This window comes from Lycium barbarum, chromosome 7, assembly GCF_019175385.1.
Source record: "Lycium barbarum isolate Lr01 chromosome 7, ASM1917538v2, whole genome shotgun sequence".
Taxonomy (NCBI): Eukaryota; Viridiplantae; Streptophyta; class Magnoliopsida; order Solanales; family Solanaceae; genus Lycium; species Lycium barbarum.
Window position 1 is genome coordinate 92,437,669 of NC_083343.1, and position 22,191 is coordinate 92,459,859.

Sequence of the window (22,191 nt, forward strand, 5' to 3'; positions counted from 1 at the left end):
CTGGACTATTATTGTGATTATGAAATGACTATTTTTATGCAAATCTTATAAAATGATTTCTCGACATCCGAGAATCTGATCCTGATAATAATCTGTCGTGCCTTCCCAAGTAGGATAGAGGCGCGTATTATGAACACTATCCGAATACTCTGATTTGACTCGCCATATGGCCTTCCTCAATTTGATTGGGTTTGTATAATGATCTGTATGTATGTGGTCTCTCATTAATCAGTTCGTGCATGTGCTATGATTCCTTTCACCGGATCCCGGGCCGGTTGATATCGTGCGGATGGGCCGCCGAGTCCCTTGTTGGGGGCCGGGTCCCATGTATGAATTCCGAAGTATGATGTGTTCGGTTCCGGGGTACTGTGGTACATGTCGTTCCCGGTTACCGTGTATATGTTACGAAGTATGATGTGTCCGGTTTCCCGGCGTGTGATCTGTCCCCGGGGTTACCGTTGTTATGATATGATGTATTATGTGACGGAGATGTTCGAAGATATGAAATCTTCTGAAATATGATATGTTGTGGCGCCAAAGGCAGGAGTGGCGACCACGTTCTTGTGCCCTATTATGATTCTGTCTGTCTGATTGGATTCTGATTCTGTCTGTCCGTATGGATTATGATTTCATCCGTCCGTCTGGACTATGATTCTGTCCGGTATCTTTCCGTCTGTCTGTCTGAACTACGACTCTGTCCGGTATATCTCTGTCTGTTCGTTGGATTACGATTCCGTTTGCTATACTTCTGTGCTTCTGATTCAGACTATGATTATGTTTGTTATGTTTCCGCTTTACATGCTCAGTACATATTTCGTACTGACCCCCGGTTCTTCGGGGGCTGCGTTACATGCCCGCAGGTACGGACGCACCTGGAGACACGCCGCCAGCCTAGGGCTCAGATTCTGCTATTTTGGAGAGCTCCTTTGATCCGGAGCGTGTACTTTTGGTATATATCTTCTGACATCTGTACATTCTGTACGTATGGTAATTCTGGGTACGGCGGGGCCCTGTCCCGTCATATGATTATGTATGTCTGTTTAGAGGTCTGTGGACATGTTTGTGGGTTAGGGTCTTTCTGTACGGATGTGTGTATAGGTTGTGTTTGGGGCGATCCCATTCGCCGCGGCGGCCGGTCCGCATATGTTTATATGTTGCTTTGTTGGCCGGTGTGGTCTTTGTTGGTATTTTCTGTGCGCAGGGTTATTTTGGATAGTCTGTAAAACAAAGGAAACTCTGCCAAAAAAAATTTCTGGAAATTATCCAAATTTGAAATATAGCCTTGACGGCTTCTGCTTTATACTTGAATGCGTTCGATGACCTTTGAGATAGCATTGGATAGATGTGTTTGGGTGCCCAGATCGGGTACTAGTCACGGCCTACGGGGTTGGGTCGTGACACATGGCTTAGAGCCGAATCTCACTTCTCAATTCATCATCTCAAAATAGAGGCATTTCAAGTTATAACCGATTTAGAGTCTTATTCAAGTCTCTTATTCAATTTTTAAGTTCAACAAAATCCATTCAACAGCATAACAAGTTTAAGGTCCAACTTTTAGAAAAATAAGTTCAATCATCCAATAATGGAAAAAACGAGTTTCACAAAGTAGTATAGTTCGTATAAGGTTCGATGCGGGCTTGACCTTACACACGCATGACCTTGTCTAAAAGGAATCATCTTTAATTCCAGAATAAATTCCACCAAACAAGAGTTATAACTTATACAAACAATCACGGAAGGATTCTAAAATACAATTCATGCTTTCACAATATAAGCGTACTTCACAAGTAGACATAGTTGAAAAGATAATTTTTGGAATATAGACATACAAATCACCTTCATAGTCAAAAAGGATTTTTAAAGAGACATGCAAATCACCTTTATAGTCAAAAAAAGGATTTTTAAAAGAGACATACAAATTACCTTTATATTCAAAAAGGATTTTATTGTTAAAGAGACATACAAATCACCTTCATAGTCAAAAATGATTTTAAAAGAGACATACATTAGGGTTTTGTATGAGAAGTTCACCCTTTTTATTAAATAAAGAACTTTCGAGAAAAAGACATATATCCATAATAAGGTTTTTAAAAGAGAGACATACAAATCACCTTTATAGTCAAAGATGATTTTAAAAGAGACATACAAATCACAACCAAAGAGTTCGTAAAAACCGATAGAAAGAGTATGTTCAAAAGAGACATACCTTAGTTTGTTAAACAAGGTTTAACAATTCACTTTTCTAATGAAGAACACCCAAACCCTAGCTTGAATCACTTTGGGAAGAATTATGTTGCAAACCCTAGGTTTTGGTCACAAGAACCATGTTAAGAATCATGGGTTTAATGTTAGAATGGATTAGAAATGTTAAGGATGTTCTTACCTTTGATTTGGAGACTTGGAGAATCTATTTTCGTTCTTAGGGTTGTTTAGAAAGTGGAGGAATAAACAAAACAAGTGTCTTATTTATACTTTTCTGGTGAAAACGGGCCAAAGGACGCCCCCGAAGGACGGACCGTCCTTCGTGTTACGGACCGTTCTTTGGACCATCCTTTAGTGAAAATTTCTAGAGAGTTCTGATGATTGTTGAGGCATTAAGATGCCATGTTATGGCCCGTAACACGTGTTACGGTCCGTAAGGTATCACCGTAAGACAGGCCAAATTTTCAGCGAAGACAGGCGTCAGTAAAACAGGCATAACATTTTGTACATAACTTTTATTGGACTGGGTGACCTACCATTGGAAAGATATTTCAAAGATCTACAACTTTCATCAAGGAAGTTTTACCAAATTCCAAACACAGTTTTATGAAAATCGCCCAGAAGACAGACCTACCAAAACTTAGGCGAATTTAAGAGTCCTTAAGAACTTCAATTGTTGGTTCGACTTCAAAACGACCATCTTCCACCCGAATTCATCAAGAATGGATTCATATAGAAAAAATATCGTCTTAACACTAGATTTTTACATATTCACACCTAGTTCAAGTTTACGGGGTTACATAATCACACCTAAAAATTACTGGAGCTGCTTTGTTGTGAAGTCGGTGTTTGGAAACTTGAGAAACTCCTGGAAAATGTGCGGCCCCCGGATGTATGGGCCATGGACAAAATGCATCCCCAGAAAACCAATCTCTCTTTTAAGAAGAACCATCTTTTTTGCTGAGAGAATGATTCAATTTTCCCTTACTAGATCATGAAACTGATGGAGAAAGTTGAGGTGTTCTTCCACAATATCACTAAACAGTAATATGTCATCAATGTAAACTAGTGATGTGTGAAGTATGGGTTGAAATATCTTTGTCATGGCCTTTTGGAACAGAGAGGGTGCAGTTTTTAACCCAAATGGCGTGACCTTCCATTGAAAATGGCGGTCGGGTATGCAAAAGCTTGTTTTTGCTCTTTCGTCAGGGTGTATTCCCAATTGCCAAAACCCAGATTTAAGGTTAAACTTGGAAATGTTCTGGATTCATGCCGGGGTGACTTTCCTCCATTGGAATAATGCTTTCATTTTTATTGAAAGGGAGTTTAATGAAAAACTCTTCATTCATTCATAATGGATTTTTTCTTTTCTTCAGAAACTCATTGTGATATTCTGCACATGAATGCTCCACCAGTTGTTGTTTGATATCCTTGGTCTCTTCGATATCTGTTATCTGGAATAACCGTGAAACATCTGTGTATGGCTTGAATTTTTTTTTTTAATGTTATTCCATTGGCTTTGATATGGAGTTGATCCCTAAGTTTCCTATAGATGTCAAATCCAACAATGAGATCATTCCCTGGGACATCTGAACCATTCAGCTTAGTTTTAAATTTTAACCTTGGGAAGAATTCAATTGTGATTTCACGCTTTGTAATGACTGTGGGGGTTAGGACTCCAGTCCCAGCAGTGTTGAAATCTTTGAAATATGGAATCCATTGATCCTTAGGAAGGCGACTGGGTTCATCAGTGAACATGCTGATCCTGTGTCCATGAAAGTAATAACCTGGATTGGTTTATCCCATTTGGATGGACAGACTTTAAGCTGGACCTATGGGATTAACATGATGCTGCTGATTTCTTCTTGAGCCTTTCCTTCTGCTTCGAAATCTGGTAATATTCATATCCATATTCTTCATACACATCCATGGAAAAAAAAGGTCTTCACTATGGGTTCGTCCTCTAATGAGAAAACGGATTAAAGATCATCATCTTCACTCAGATGGATACTAGTGTAGTCATCTATTTCAGTAAGAAGATTGATCGACCTTCTGGATTGGGGACAATTTTTTGAATAATTCCCAATATTGTTGCAGATGAAGCATCTGTCATTTTTCCGAATATTGCCTGGGCTTCTTCTTTATATAGGAGTTGGAAGACTACTACAGGCCAAACTTATAAACTTTTATGTGTAATTTGTTGAGGTAAGTAGGGGTAAGTGGTGAAAATGGTGCATGTATCATCAAGCATCATCCGATGGTGCAGTGTTTGATGGTGTTGATAGGGGGCTTGTGTATCCTTCCTCTATCCACCATTCGACGCCATGTTTTTTCTTGAATCTTTCTTTGTTTTCCAAACTTCTTTTCAGCGACCTCATGTAGTAACATTTCCCGCTGGATGGCCCTGCTGTCTCGCAATCTAATTTTTGTGAATTCTGAGATGGAAGATTCAATCTTATCCTTATGATAGCCTGAGTGACTTCATCCCTGATGACTTCATATGGTACTTAGTACTCCTACGCTACTTATCGGATTCTTTCCCAGGGCGGATGATTATCAGTGTAATTCCAACGAGCCCACTCCTTTGGCCATATCTCAGTTGGAATGCACTAATTTTACAGGAAAATAATTCTCTGTGCTTTATTGTATTCATCTTCTAAGGACAAAATAGAGACAGAGAATTCCCACCAGAGTGAAATATTTGGCTGAGCATGGATTTTTCCGTCAATAATATTTATCGGCCAATGTAGCATGAATATTTTCGCCGCGTAGGAGTCTTGAAAGCATTGAACCCAATATCTTCGTGGTTTGAACCACTGTAGAAACTTTATGAAAGCAGGTTCAATCCTGTTAAAATGCCGAAGCATGTCGCACTTGAATTCCATAAAGATATAATACTGGTAACATAATTACCAGAAAAAACATAATAGCTCATGTGGAAAATCATTGTGCAGTGGTATGAATACATGGCAGAATGGGTATTCTGGATTGACTCCAAACGGCTTAAGGATTGATCCTCCATATTTTCTGAAGACTTGAAGCTCATAGGAAGTCCTTCTCTCTATAAGAATGGGTGGATCAAACGGGTCCACAAACTGGTTGAAGAATTTTGGCAGATGATCTGCTATCCTGGATGGACCTGTCACGACCCAACTAGTGGGCCATGACGGGTACCCAGAGCTGGCTACCGAGCACCACTCACAATGCTATCTATCATAACCAACCTGGACATATATCATTTCCAACATGAAACTCTTCATAAGATGGTCATTAACATTTACAAAACACACACACACACACACATATATATACACATATCAGCCGGCGAGGCTACCAAAAATGATATATAAAATATACACTGGTGTATTCATGAGACATCTACTACCCACGCATACGTATCTACGAGACTCTACTGGAGTACTGAGACATAAGGACGGGACAGCACCCCGTCATACCCAAATATGTACACAAAACAATGCATCAATAAGCTGCACCTCCGGAGTAGTGGAGTGCTCCTATATAAGCTGATATAGCTCCTAAGAATCCAGGCCGTCTACCTGTGGGCATGAACACAGCGTCCATCAAAAGAAAAGACGGCAGTACGAACAATGTACTGAGTATGTAAGGCATATATGATAACATGACAAGGAAATAGAGCAACATAAGAAGAAAGTATAACTAAAACTGCTTGCCTCTTGAGGCTAAATCATGCATGCTCAATTTTATCTTTGAAACATATCACATATGCATGCATAAGATATCTGAATCAATAACATCATTAGCCCGCGTCTGGGGTAATCATTTCATGCCACCCACTAGTGGTGTCTGCCCATGCCATATAGACATGGTGTAGTAAGCCGCCGCCTTAGCGGTGCTGCCGGCCATCTAGGCACAGTGTAATCATCATTATATACTTATCATGAAGCATGCATAAGAGCTCAAATAAAAGTTGTACTCTATCAGAGTGACATAGGGTTGGTAACCCCCGATTACATTATGGAGTAATCATGATCATCATGTCTTACCTTGGAGGAACTAATAGCATGAGGTGAGACTAATAACAATGAATATCATCAAGGAAAACATAGGATATGCTTATAAACTTCATAAAGGCATTAATTCATGACTTTGGGGTCTTTAGAAATTGAATCGTCATCATCAATATCATGGAACACATCTCATCTATTTCTCTGAAGGAATCCTCAGGAACATTTAACTTTCCACATGTAGAATATAAGGAAGTCATGAAAATATAGAGGAAATCGTAAGGTAGGAGTCATGCCTTTGGAAGAAGGGGGCTAGCCTTACATACCTTTACGTCGCTCTAGCTTTATAGACTAAATGCTTCCCTCCAATATTCACAGTGCTACATTCAAGAGAATTCGTACTAGGGGTAGATAACCGGAAACATACTTTAGGTCTCAGTTAACACAACTAAGAGCTAACAAAAATTGGGCAGCATCTCTTCTGTTTCAACAACTTCCTCCATATAATAAAAAACTCCTAAACTTCAATAACAACACCCATAATATCATAATCCATAAACTTCACCAAGCTAGACATTATTCAATTCTCAAAATCCCCTTTCAAAGTCATCCATAACGATGATTGTGACACAACATCATATTTATTCACATATAATGCTTCTACAACATCTTTAATATCATTCATAACAAGATTACATTCATGATATATCAAGAACTACGATTCAAGTCAGGTTATTATTCAAGAATATGACTATTTCCATATTTAAACTTCATACTCCACTTCCTTCCATAATCCAAGTTGTTCAACCACTCAATATTCTTAATAACATGAAATAAACATAAAACTCACCTCTGATTATGTAGGAATGGCCTTCAGATGAAAATACTCCACTTGAGAAGAACCCCAACTTCTATACTAAAGAAGTTCTTGACTTGTATCAACCCTAGTGAGCATCCACACACTTGGTATTCTTGATCCTTGGTGCTTGGTCTTTGAGTTTTCCTTGGATATGTGTTGATATGGTTTGGATAGGGTTCCAGAGGTTTTGAGAGAGTTGGAGAAGATGAAAAATGAGAGAAATGAATTTGGGTGTCCTCTTTTATAAAATTAAAAAGCTGCCCGACAAGGATTATACGGACCCTTATACGGTCCGTATAACTTATACGGTCGGTATAAGTGACCGTATAATACCTCCAATGAAAGACCCCTCTCTGTAAAGGTTATACGGTCCCTTTTACGGACCGTATAAGTTATATGAACCGTATAAGTGGCCGTATAACCCACAAATTCTGAAGTTGATCCCGTTGTTTCGTTTAACTTCCAATCCTTATGGAACATTCTTGACACTTGCATAATACTTCATTAACCATCTAAGGAGCCTTATAACTTCTCCTCAAGGCACTACTAAATTGACATTAGCTCGGTTGTTACGAAATCCTCCCGAACACAGCTTATGGTTCACTTACTTTGACGAACTTAGTTTCTCCAAGTCATTAAAATCTTGTCGTATACTCTCTGAAACTATCAAGTACTATCCTTAAGGCCATATGGACTCCATGTTCTCCTCAAGCTTGCATTAGTCTATTGACAGCTTAACGTACGAAAAGTCTGAGGTGTAACAGGACCGGCTCCTGGTGAACTCGCCAGCATAAAAATTTGGCTAGTTAGCTTCTTCTTGTGCATAAATCTCTTTGACAATTCATATTGCATGGATAGAAAACCCGCGAGGATATTATCCTTCCCCTTGAGGTGCTTCACTTTGTAAGGAGAGAACCATTGCGCCCATCTGAGAATCTGCGGATTTGGAATAATCTTTTCATTTATCTGGATCATCCTTGGGAAAGCCTTCATATCCATTTCTATCAACAATTCTATGTTAGTTAAAAAGAAATTGAACTTTTTAATTTCGTTCTTCACGACAAGAATTTCCTTGAAGGTGGAATGATAGTGTTGTTCAGCATCTTTGAAATTTCCACTAGCATATCTGTATATCTTCCACTGGCCATATTTTTCTTCAAAAAGTACCGCGCTCTAATATTCTTTGTTGGCATCAGTCTACAATATCTTCTTTCCACCTGAGGGGATATAGAGGGCTTTGACTTCTCTGGATATTTACTTTATTTTTTGAACTGCTTCATCTTGTTCCTTCCCCCCAAGCTTGAGTATATTTCTTGAGTATTTTTGTAAGTGGAGAAATATATGTAAAGACATTAGGGATAAAATATCTAACATAATTAATCTCACCTAAAAAATTTGGAGCTGCTTTGTTATGAAGTTGGTGTCTGAAAACTTGAGCAACTCCTACCAAATGTTTTGCCCTGGGCTGTATACACCATGGACAAAATGCATCCCAGAAAATCAATATATCATTTAACAAGAACCATTTTTTTGGATGAGAGCGTGATTTCATTTTCCCTTACTAGATCAAGAAACTGATGGAGCAAGTTGAGGTGTTCTTCCACAATATCACTAAACAGTAATATGTCATCAATGTAAATAAGTGATGTGTGAAGGATGGGTTGAAATAACTTTGTCATGGCCTTTTGGAACAGAGAGGGTACAATTTTTAACCTAAACGACATGACCTTCCATTGGAAATGGTGGTTGGGTATGCAGAAGCCAGTTTTTGCTCTTTCTTTAGGATGTATTCCCAATTACCAAAACCCAGATTTAAGGTCAAACTTGGAAAAGTATTTAGCTTTGGCTAAGTGTGAGAAAAGGGTGAGTTTATTTGGGATAGGGAATTTATCATCTTGGAGGAAATGGTTCAGAGGAAGATAGTTTATGACTAATTTGAGTTTACCTCTTATTTTTTCTGCCCGTTTGTTGACATAGAACGCTTCACACGCCTTTTGTGAACCAGATGGCTCGATCAGTCCAAACTCCAAGAGGTCTTTGCATTCCTTTTTCGCAAGCTAGAGATGTTCTGGATTCATGCCGGGGTGACTTTTCTTCGTTGGATTAATGCTTTCATTTTTCTTGAAAGGGAGTTTAATGAAAAAATCTTCATTCATCCATAATGGATTTTTTTCTTTTCTTCATAAACTTCTTGTGAGATTCTACACATGAATGTTCCATCAGCTGTTGTTCGATCTCCTTGATGTCTTCAACATCTGTTATCTGGAGTAACCGTGAAACTTCTGTGTATGGCTTGAATTGTTTTTTGAATGTTATTCCATTGGCTTTGATATGGTGTTGATCCCTAAGTTTCCTGTCGATGTCAAATCCAACAATGAGATCTTTCCCTGGGACATCTAAACCAATCAGCTTAGTTCTAAACTTCAACCCTGGGAAGAATTCAATTCCGATTAGATGCTTTGTGATGACTGTGGTGGTTAGGACTCCATTCCCAACAGTGTTGAAATCGTTAAAATATGGAATCCATTAATCCTCGGGAAGGACGGTTGGGTTCATCAGTGAACATGCCACTCCAGTGTCCATGAAAGCAATAACTTGGATTGGTTTATCCCATTTGGATTAATAGACTTTAAGCTGGACATGCGCGATTACCATGATGTTGTTGATTTCTTCTTGATCCTTTCCTTCCGCTTCTGAAATATGGTAATATTCATCTTCATATTCTTCGTACACATCCATGGAAAAAAGGGTCTTGTTTGTGGGTTCGTCCTCCAATCAGAAAACAAATTCGAGATCATCATCTTCACTCGTATGGATACCAGTGTAGTCCTCTATTTCAGTTAGAAACTTGATCTACCTTCTGGATTGGGCACAATTTTTTGCATAATGCCCAATCTTGTTGTAGATAAAGTATCTATCATTTTTTTGAAAATTTCCTGGGCTTCTTCTTTCTATCCATTTCTACCAGGATTCTGTGTGAATTTGTTACACCTTGGAAAATTTTCCGTTGATGCACAGTGAATAGACTAACGAAGAGAACGAATTATATGGTATTTCAATAAGTAAGGAATGACATTTGATGACCCTAATTAAGATTTCAAAGACATTCGAGGTAGGGGGAGAAAGTTTTCCAAGAGAAGGCAAGGCATACGATATGTATCGGAAAGGATTTAAGTGTAACAAGTTAATGATGATTTAATGATGCTTTGGAGAAGAGTTATAACATCCCTTATATCTTTAATGAGGTGATAAAAAAGTGTCAAGAAGGTTCCATAAGGATTGGAGATCAAACGAGTCGACGAGAATGAGTTCGGAAGGACTGGGCATTATACGGGTCGTATGATTGGCCGTATAATTAGTCCAAATTATCACCCCTCACTGTACCAAAAGTACGACCAAACATACAGTCAATATAATTTATACGGACCGTATGTCGGTTCGTGAAATCCAAGCGGGACAGATTTTGTATTATTAATAAGGGGTCCAAGTTTATTTCATTTCATTTCCCCATCACTCCCCTTCTCTCTAGAACATTTCTCTACACTTCTCCCATAATAATTCAAGGGATATTAGTGAACAACTTCATCAAACCAAGAGAATCAAGTGTAAGAAACCTAAGTTCATCCAAGACAAGGAATCCAAGTGAAGGTGAAACTAGGGTTTTTCTCAAGTCAAGTGTTTCCACCCAAGGTTCATTCCTACACCATCTAAGGTAAGTTTTATGGTATTTCCATGTTGTTTAAGGTATTGAGAAGTTGAAACACTTGGATTGTAGAATGATATAGAAAATGGGTCATGAATGTGGGAATAGTGTCATTTTTGAGTAATAGCTTGGATTGAGTCATGATTCTTGATGTGTTGTGATTATGGTTATGTTATAAATGATGTTAAGAACATGGGATAGACATTGCATATTAATGAATGTAATCGTGTGCTATGACCATGGATATGGATGATTGGAAGTGAATTGAGAAGTAAGGATAATGTATGTGAATAAAGAGTATTGTTATGATATTGTGAATGTTATTATTGATGTTTGGGAGTTGATATATGATATGGAGGAAGTCGTATAAATAAAGGAGATGTTGTCCAATTTTCTCTAGCTTTAGTCGTATATGCTAAGCTATCGATTTTCTAATGATAGTATAACTCTAATGAAGGTAGAAACGTGAGCATTGAAGGAGAACGTGCAAGTGATAGAATAGTTGAACGGAAAGGTATGTAAGGCTAACCCTTCTTTCATAAGGCATGGTTCTTTGGCAAAATATCTAATACTCTATGAGCCTATGATGTCCTCCAAATTATGCTATCTTCAAAAGCTACTATGCTCATGATTCTCGATATGTTACGATTGTACTAAATTCCTTATATGATGAGTAATCCTATAAGGATAGATGTAATGAACGACGATAGTAATGATGCTAAAGATGCTTATGAGCTTTTATGTATATGTGTCTATGTATGACTATTATGAAACCCCGAGCTTATATGGCCGGGTAGAATATATACATATTGCGCATGCACCACTGCAGTTGGGTACGGATAACCCTGAGCCTTGGTAGTGCCAGGTATGTATACTCACCGAGCCTTGCCATGGTCGGGTATGCGAAACACCGAACCTTCATGGTCAGGTATGCTATGTACATGATATGGATATGTATACGATATAAATATGAGTATAAATACGAATATGCTATGAATACGAAAATGGATACGAATGTAAATGAGTACGGATACGCATATGGATGTATGTACACAATCACGCATTAGAAATGGAAAATCCCTATGAAAAGCAAGTAAGTGTTTATGACGATGATACTACTATCTCCCATCCTATGCTATTTCTTATGTTGTCTATTATGCTTTCATAATGATGTTGATCATGCTTTACATACTCAGTACATTCTTCGTACTGACATCCTTTTGTTTGTGGGCGCTGCGTCATGCCCGCAGGTAGCTAGGGAGGCAGGCTTGATCCATAGCTTTATTACTCAGGGACTACATAGCGGAGCTCCATTTCATTTGAAGCTACAGCTTTGGTATTTATTCTTTTGTGTACATATTTATGGGCATAGTGGGGTCCTGTCCCGCCTATATGATATGACATACTCTCCTTAGAGGCTCGTAGACATGTGTCTATGGGTAGATGTGTTTGGCCTTGTCGGCCTATATTTTGGATATCATTTTGTTAGCCTCGTCGGCTTATGTACATAGTTGTGGCATAGTTGTGATGATGATATAAATGTATTATTGCCCAATGGAAATAGTATGAATGAGGAATAAAAGTATGATTTAGCTATGTGGCTCACCTGGATATAAATGTGAAACTATGATAAGAGGTGCCCGGGTGGGTTAGTACCGGGTGCCCGTCGCGGCCCTCCGGTCGGGTCGTGACAAAAGTGGTACCAGAGCCAGGTTCTGTCCTAGGGTGTGTCTACGAGCCGTGTTCAGTAGAGTCTTGGTTATGGGTGTGTTGCGCGCCACACTTATAAACAAGAGGTTGCGGGCATTTTAGTAATGAATGACCTTTCTTCATAAGGTTGTACGATAGAGCTATGATATAAGAACGTCCTTCTCCTTAACCGTGTGTTATGTATTTCAGAAATACCTGTTAAGAGAAAGGCTAAGGCAACCCAAAAGGGCAAGAAAGTGGCAGAAAAGCGGGTTGAAAAGGCACCGCCAACGGGTGTAGAAGAAAGTGAGTCCCAGAATGCGGCTCAATATCAGTCCTCCCATTCAGTGCCTATTTCTGAGGAGCGTCAGGGAGCATCAACCCTAGCTCCAGCACCTCCGGCTCCTCCACCGGATGCTTCAGGACAAGATGTGAAAAAGGCCATTCATTTGCTTACTCAATTGGTTGCTGCCCATACTCAGCGGCAAAGTACAGAGCAAGGTGATAGGGCTGTTAGTGCAAGGGCCCATGATTTTATTAGCTTGAACCCTCCGAAATTCTTTGGATCAAAGCCGGATGAGGACCCTCAGAATTTTATTGATGGAATGTTGAGGTCACTTCGGTTGATACATGCTTCCGACACCGAATCGGTGGAGTTAACATCCTATAGATTAAGGGATGTTGCGGTTCATTGGTACACAGTTTGGATGGCTTCACGGGGAGCCAATGTGCCTCCCCCGGTATGGCAAGAATTTGTAGATGATTTCCTCCAACATTACCTGCCTCCAGAAGTTCGGCAAACTAGAGCCGATAAGTTCTTGAATTTGAGGCAAGGAAGCATAAGTGCTTTAGAGTATAGTCTCCGCTTCAATTCCTTGGCCAGGTATGCTTCGGCCATGGTAGCGGATATGGGTGATCGAGTGCACTGATTTGTGAAAGGCCTAGGGCCACATTTGATGGATAGGTTCTTGACTGCGTCCCTTCAGGACAATATGGATATTTCACGCATTCAATCCCATGCTCAAAATTTAGAAGAAAGCCTATAAGAACAAAGAAGTGAGCGTGAGCATGATAGAGGGTATAACAGATGGGCTAGATCTTCGGGTCCGAGATTTTCAGTGACTAGTGCGCCTCCACGGTTTTCAGGCCAGAGATTTGATAGGTCTACTCAAACCGGGCAGAGTCAGAGCTTTTCGGGATCTCAGTTCAAGGGTGATTCGGGTCAGGCGAGGCCACCCGTGCCACGATGCTCCCAGTATAGGAAATTACATTGGGGTCAGTGCCGATTGGGTTCAGAGGTTTGCTATTCATGTGGTCGACCATGCCATATTATGCGTGATTGCCCCTCAGTTAGTGGTAGAGGTAGGACCCAGCCTTCAAGGTCGATAGCCGGATCTTCGCCATCTATACGCCCTATGGGGCCAGGTTCAAATGTGTCGGTCGGCCATGGTAGAGGCAGAGGAGAATCCCCAGTTCTAGCGGTCCTCAGCACTGTATTTATGCTTTGGCTGATCGCCAAGATCTTGAGTCTTCTTCTGATGTGGTCACAGCTATATTATAGGTATTTTCTCATGATGTATATGCTTTGACAGATCTGGGCTCCACATTGTCATATGTTACTCTGTATATTGTGGGTCGATTTAGAGTCAAACCGGAGTCGATCAAACCTTTTGAGGTGTCTATACCAGTTGGTGAATCAGTAATAGCTAGCCGAGTATATAGAAACTGCATAGTTGGGATTTGTGACCGTCGTACTATGATTGACTTGCATGAGTTAAAAATGGTAGATTTTGATGTTATTATGGGCATGGATTGGTTGGCTTCTTTCTATGCCAAAGTTGATTGTAGAATGAAAATGGTTCGTTTCCAATTTCCGGGAGAACCAGTTTAAGAATGGAAAGGGAATACTGCGTCACCAAAAGGTAGGTTTATTTCCTATCTTAAAGCAAGGAAAATGATCACAAAAGGTTGCATTTATCATCTAGTGCGAGTTCAAGATGTAGAAGCTGAACCGCCAACTCTTCAGTCAGTCCCCGTGGTGAATGAATTTCCGGATGTGTTTCCGGAAGAGCTACCAGGCCTCCCTCCCGAGCGGGAGATTGATTTTGCTATTGATGTGTTGCCAGACACTAAGCCTATATCTATTCCACCCAATAGAATGGCTCCCGCAGAGTTGAAGGAGAAATTGAAAGACTTGCTTGACAAAGGCTTTATTAGTCCTAGTTCATCCCCGTGGAGAGCACCCGTATTGTTTTTCCGAAAGAAAGATGGCTCCTTGCGAATGTGCATTGACTATCGGCAACTGAATAAGGTGACGATTAAGAATAAATATCCTCTTCCGAGGATTGATGACTTATTTGACCAATTACAGGGCGCCAAATGGTTTTCGAAGATAGATTTGAGATCCGAGTATCATCAAGTGAGAGTTAGGGAGAAAGATATCCCTAAGACAGCCTTCAGAACAAGATATGGCCATTTTGAGTTCCGTGTGATGTCATTTGGACTAACTAATGCACCGGCAGTATTTATGGATTTGATGAACGATGTGTTGAGGCCCTTCCTAGATTTATTTGTGACTGTATTCATCGATGATATCAATGGTGTATTCTAGATCCGAGGCAGAACATGCGGATTATCTGCGTATTGTCCTTAGGGTTCTTCAAACTCGAGAGTTGTTTGCAAAATTTTCGAAGTGTGAGTTTTGGTTGAACTCAGTGATATTTTTGGGGCACACTGCTTCAGCCGATGGTATTCGGGTAGATAGCCAAAAGATTGAGGCCGTGAAGACTTGGCCAAGGCCCATAACTCCTACGGAGGTTCGTAGCTTTCTGGGCTTAGCAGGTTATTACAGGAGATTTGTAGAAGGTTTTTCTTCTATTTCTGCACCACTCACAAAGCTGACCCAGAAATCAGCAAAGTTTCAATGGACAGATACTTGTGAACGTAGTTTCCAAGAGCTAAAAGATAGATTGACTTCTGCCCCAGTCCTGACACTTCCAGAGGGATTGGAAGGTTATGTTGTTTATTGCGATGCTTCATGCATTGGGCTAGGATGTGTGTTGATGCAACATGGTAAGGTGATTGTGTATACTTCAAGGCAATTACGAAAACATTACAAAAATTATCCAACCAATGACCTTGAATTGGCTGTAGTGATTCATGCATTAAAGATGTGGAGAAATTACTTGTATGTTGTTCATATGGATATTTACACAGATCATAAGAGCCTTCATTATGTCTTCAAGTAGAAAGAGTTGAATTTGTGACAACGACGATGGTTGGAATTGCTAAAAGATTATGTTGTCGATATTTTGTATCATCCCGAAAAGGCAAATATTGTGGCTGATGCTCTTAGCCGTAGATCCATGGAAAGTTTGTGTGATGTACGACCAGAGAAAAGAGAAATGGCTCGTGAGCTCCAGCAGTTAGCTAGCCTAGGAGTTCGAGTAGTGCACTCAGGTAGCAGGGGAACTGCCATTCAGAATTCAGCAGTCTTGTCGCTAGTAGTGAAAGTGAAACAGCGACAATACGAAGATCTCATGCTAATGCATTACAGAGATACACTTCCTCAGAAGGAGAAGTCATCATTTGAGATTACAGGAGATGGAGTTCTCCGATGCCGAGGCAGATTATGTGATCCTGATGTGGCAAGATTACGCCACCAAATATTGAGAGAAGCTCATTGCTCCCGTTATTCTGTCCACCCCGGAGCAACAAAAATGTACCATGATCTTAAATCTATATATTGGTAGAATGGGATGAAGAAGGATATAGCGGAATTTGTAGCTCAATGTCCCAACTGTCAACAAGTAAAAATCGAGTACCAAAAGTAGGGCGGATTGTTGCAGGCTATAGAAATTCCAACTTGGAAGTGGGAAGTAATTAACATGGACTTCATTACAGGCTTGCCCCGTTCTTGACGCAAGTATGACTCTGTATGGGTGATTGTGGATAGGCTCACGAAGTCAGCTCATTTCTTACCAGTCAGAACTACATATATAGCAGAAGATTATGCAAAGCTTTATGTTAAAGAGATAGTACGGCTCCATGGTGTTGCAGTATCGATTATCTCTGATAGAGGGACTCAGTTTACAACTAATTTTTGGAAGTCCTTCCAAAAGGGTTTGGGGACTCAAGAAAGCCTTAGCACGGCATTTCACCCACAGACCAATGGACAAGCTGAACGTTCTATTCAGACTCTTGAGGATATGTTACGGGCATGTATGTTGGATTTCGGAGGAAATTGGGATGATCACTTACCCCTTATTGAATTTACTTATAATAATAGTTATCATTCTAGCATCCAAATGGCACCGTATGAGGCTTTATATAGGCGAAAGTGTAGATCCCCAATTGAGTGGTTTGAAGCAGGAGAGACTAAATTGATAGGGTCAGACTTGGTCCAGCAAGCCATAGAAAAAGTTAAGCTCATACAAGGTCGACTATTAGCAGCCCAAAGAAGTCAAAAGTCCTATGCGGAAAATTGTCGAAGGGACTTAGAGTATTAAGTTAAAGATTGGGTATTCTTAAAGGTGTCTCCGATGAAGGGCGTTATGAGATTTGGCAAAAAGGAGAAGTTAAGTCCCCGATACATTAGGCCTTATGAGATTGTGCGCAAGGTAGGCAAAGTGGCTTACAAGTTAGATCTACCTCCTGATCTGGAGTCAGTTCACCCAGTCTTTCATGCCTCGATGCTTCATAAATGTGTTGTAGATCCTACTAGGATCTTGCCAGTAAATGATGTTCAAGTGATAGAAGAGGTGACTTATGAAGAGGTACCCATTTTCATATTAGATAGGCAAGTACGGAGGCTTAGAAACAAAGAAGTGGCCTCAGCTAAGGTTTTGTGGAGAAACAATAACCGAGAAGAAATGACATGTGAAACGGAAGAAATTATGAAATCCAAGTACCCGCACTTATTTCAGCCCTCGGAAGGGATCCAAGATGAGACATCAAGATCATAAGGTATGTATGTTTTCCTTTTTATGCATTTGGGTCGTGTGTGGACAAACTCTATTGCTATTATGTTGTGGCCCTGTGAGGCATTATTATTATGGGAAGTTGTGATAGGATGGTAGTGCCATATTACAGGGGAACCTTGGCAAAATTGTTATAGAATCCCCGAGGACTTAACATTCGAGGACGAATGTTCTTAAGGGGGGAATATGTTACACCTTGGAATTTCGTTGATGCACAGTAAATACACTAACGAAGAGCACAAAGTATATGGTATTTCAATAAGTAAGGAATGACATTTGATAACCCTAATTAAGATTTCAAAGACATTCGAGGTAGGGGGAGAAAGTTTGCCAAGAGTAGGAAAGGCATACGATATGTATCGGAAAGGATTTAAGAGTAACAAGTTAATGATGATTTAATGATGCTTTGGATAAGAGTTATAACATCCATTAGATCGTTAATGAGGTGATAAACAAGTGTCAAGAAGGTTCCATAAGGATTGGAGATCAAACGAGTCGACGAGAATGAGTTCGGAAGGACTGGGCATTATACGGCCCAACATACTGGCCGTATAAATTATACGGGCCGTATGTTTGGCCGTATAATCATCCCAAATTATCACCCCTCACTGGACCAAAAGTACGACCAAACATACGGTCAATATAATTTATCCGGACCGTAAAATCCAAGCGGGACAGATTTTGTAGTATTAATAAGGGGTCCAAGTTTATTTTATTTCATTTCCCCTTCACTCCCCTTCTCTCTAGAACATTTCTCTACACTTCTCCCACAAGAATTCAAGGGATATTAGTGAACAACTTCATCAAACCAAGAGAATCAAGTGTAAGAAACCTATTAAAGTTCATCCAAAACAAGGAATCCAAGTGAATGTGAAACTAGGGTTTTGCTCAAGTCAAGTGTTTCCACCCAAGGTTCATTCCTACACCATCTAAGGTGCGTTTTATGGTATTTCCATGTTGTTTAAGGTATTGAGAAGTTGAAACACTTGGATTGTAGAATGATATAGAAAATGGGTCATGAATGTGGGAATAGTGTCATTTTTGAGTAATAGCTTGGATTGAGTCATGATTCTTGATGTGTTGTGATTATGGTTATGTTATAAATGATGTTAAGAACATGGGATAGACATTGCATATTAATGAATGTAATCGTGTGCTATGACCATGGATATGGATGATTGGAAGTGAATTGAGAAGTAAGGATAATGTATGTGAATAAAGAGTATTGTTATGATATTGTGAAAGTTATTATTGATGTTTGGGAGTTGATATATGATATGGAGGAAGTCGTATAAATAAAGGAGATGTTGTCCAATTTTCTCTAGCTTTAGTCGTATATGCTAAGCTATCGATTTTCTAATGATAGTATAACTCTAATGAAGGTAGAAACGTGAGCATTGAAGGAGAACGTGCAAGTGATAGAATAGTTGAACGGAAAGGTATGTAAGGCTAACCCTTCTTTCATAAGGCATGGTTCTTTGGCAAAATATCTAATACTCTATGAGCCTATGATGTCCTCCAAATTATGCTATCTTCAAAAGCTACTATGCTCATGATTCTCGATATGTTACGATTGTACTAAATTCCTTATATGATGAGTAATCCTATAAGGATAGATGTAATGAACGACGATAGTAATGATGCTAAAGATGCTTATGAGCTTTTATGTATATGTGTCTATGTATGACTATTATGAAACCCCGAGCTTATATGGCCGGGTAGAATATATACAGTTGGGTACGGATAACCCTGAGCCTTGGTAGGGCCAGGTATGTATACTCACCGAGCCTTGCCATGGCCGGGTATGCGAAACACCAAACCTTCATGGTCAGGCATGCTATGTACATGATATGGATATGTATACGATATAAATATGAGTATAAATACGAATATGCTATGAATATGAAAATGGATACGAATGTAAATGAGTACGGATACGCATATGGATGTATGTACACAATCACGCATTAGAAATGAAAATTCCCTATGAAAAGCAAGTGTTTATGACGATGATACTACTATCTCCCATCCTATGCTATTTATTATGTTGTCTATTATGCTTTCATAATGATGTTGATCATGCTTTACATACTCAGTACATTCTTCGTACTGACGTCCTTTTGTTTGTAGACGTTGCGTCATGCCCGCAGGTGGCCAGGGAGGCAGGCTTGATCCATAGCTTTATTACTCAGGGACTACATAGCGGAGCTCCATTTCATTCGGAGCTACAGCTTTGGTATTTATTCTTTTATGTACATATTTATGGGCATAGTGGGGTCCTGTCTCGCCTATATGATATGACATACTCTCCTTAGAGGCTCGTAGACATGTGTATATGGGTAGATGTGTTTGGCCTTGTCGGCCTATATTTTGGATATCATTTTGTTAGCCTCGTCGGCTTATGTACATTGTTGTGGGCATAGTTTTGATGATGATATAAATGTATTGTTGCCCAATGGAAATAGTATGAATGAGGAATAAAAGTATGATTTAGCTATGTGGCTCACCTAGATGTAAATGTGAAAGTATGATAAGAGGTGCCCGGGTGGGTTAGTACCGGGTGCCCATCGCGGCCCTCCGGTCGGGTCGTGACAGAATTAAAAAGAAATTGAAATTTTTAATTCCTTCTTCATGGAAAGAATTTCCTTGAAGGTGGAATGATAGTGTTGTTCAACATCTTTGAACTTTCCATTGGCATATCTGCATATCTTCCGCTGGCCATCTTTTTCTTCAAAAAGTATCGAGCTCCAATATTCGTTGCTAGCATCAGTCTGCAATATCTTCTTGCCATCTGAGGGGATATGGAGGGCTTTGACTTCTCTGGATATTTCCTTTATTTTTTGAAACGCTTTATCTTGTTCCTTCCTCCAAGCTTGAGGATTTTTCTTGAGCATTTTTGTAAGTGAAAAAATTTAGGGTATGCTGGTCATTATGATAGATGCCCAGGCAATTTTAGAAGAAGAAAGCCAGGAAAATTTTTTGTAAGGGGTATGACTTTTCCATGTATATATTTAGGTTTTTCATATACTTTCAAGTGCTAGCACATGCTTTGTCATGTTTAGGCTTAAGTTTTTCTTGTTTTATTAGGGCCCCCCAAATGTTTATGGGACCTACTTTTAATATAAGTTCGGCTTATAGTAGTCTTCCAACTCCTATATAAAGGAGGCCAGGTAGTACTTGGAAGATCATCAAATAATCATCTTGTAATTTTTGCTATATCAATAAAATGATTGCTTTCTAAATTTCTCTTGTTCTTCTCTTTGAAATGCATGGAAAGGCTAGCCCTTAGTTTAGTATAGGGTTAGGAAATATTGAGCAAGTTAACTTGCTGCAAGTACAAAAGTTTTTCGAAGCTATAACAGCTAAATCTGTAGTGGTGTGAAAGTTTTTTCGAGTTGCGTAGCTTGGCAATCCGTCTTTAGAGATATTGAAGCCAGCCCCGTTGTAGGAAAAACTTTTACATCTATGATCAAATTTACTGTTCGACCATCTTGGCAAGCCATCCTTCGGGATGTTGAAGCCAGGTTGGTGGCAAGCCATCCTTATAGATGTTGAAGCCCAGTCCTCTATGTAAGAAAACATTTGTACTTGTGGTCTTGTTGTCTTGCTTGCTATTTCTTCGCCCTATTGAGTTCAACAATAGAAAGTCATAGAAACAGAAGGTAACGAGAAAGAGTTGTTCACAGAAGCTTCATCACTGTATTCTACTCAGTTATAATATAGTCCTCTCTTGTCAGGATCCCTTATATATATTTTACGTTTTGTTATAAGTCAGTAGAAAGAGTAGAAGAGTTATGGTTACAAGTTACATAGCACTACCATTGTACATATACAAATATGCCCGACCTATGAGCAGAGATATGCCCAGCATATTAGCTAGAGAGTTATGCCCGACCTATGAGTCGGAGAGATATGCCCGGCATATTAGCTAGAGAGTTATGCCTGCCTATGAGTCAGAGAGATATGATCGGCTAATTTGGTGGAGAGATATATCAAGCCCTATATGTTTACCTTCAGGATATCCTTGGTTTCAGTTTGTTTTGTTGATCAGTTTCAGTTCCAGTTATTCAGTTGCCTTCATACCCGGTACATTATTTCGTACTGACGTCTTTTTTTGCAGGGACGCTGTGTTGATGCCCGCAGGTCCTGACAGGTAGCCGAAGACACCACTTCAGTAACGAGTATCAGAGTTCAGCCAATTGGTAATCTCCCCTCATCCGAAGTTACCAGGTCAAAAATTAGTGTTCTTTTGTAGATATGCCGACAATATGGGTAGGTCGAGGCCCTATCCCAACCATATCACAGTTACATTCTCTTTAGAAGCTTGTAAAAATGTCCTATAGATACAGTATGTCAGTATAGAGGCCTTGTCGGTCCTTGTATATACATAGTTTGGGTTTTGCTTCTTGCGATGTACATAGTGGCCTTGCAGCCTGGCGATGTTTACATATATCTTTCGGGGGTGATCCCCAGTTCAATTTAATGTAGTATTTACAAAGTATACGGAGTACGGCCTTGTCGGCCTAAATATCACAGAGTATTGTACAGGTAGTGTCTTCCCGGCCTTTGTTGCTTATTAGGTATTGTCAAAGGTTACTGAGAGGTACACTCGGTCAAGTGAGGTATCGAGTGCCAGGCACACCTGTAACACCTCGTACCTTTAAACTAAGGCGCGTCTATGACTCAGGGATCCCGGAAGCCAAAAAGGGGAGTTTAAGTCAAAAAATCAGACTCAGATCTAATGGTGGCATTCGACGGCCAGAGGGACGGACT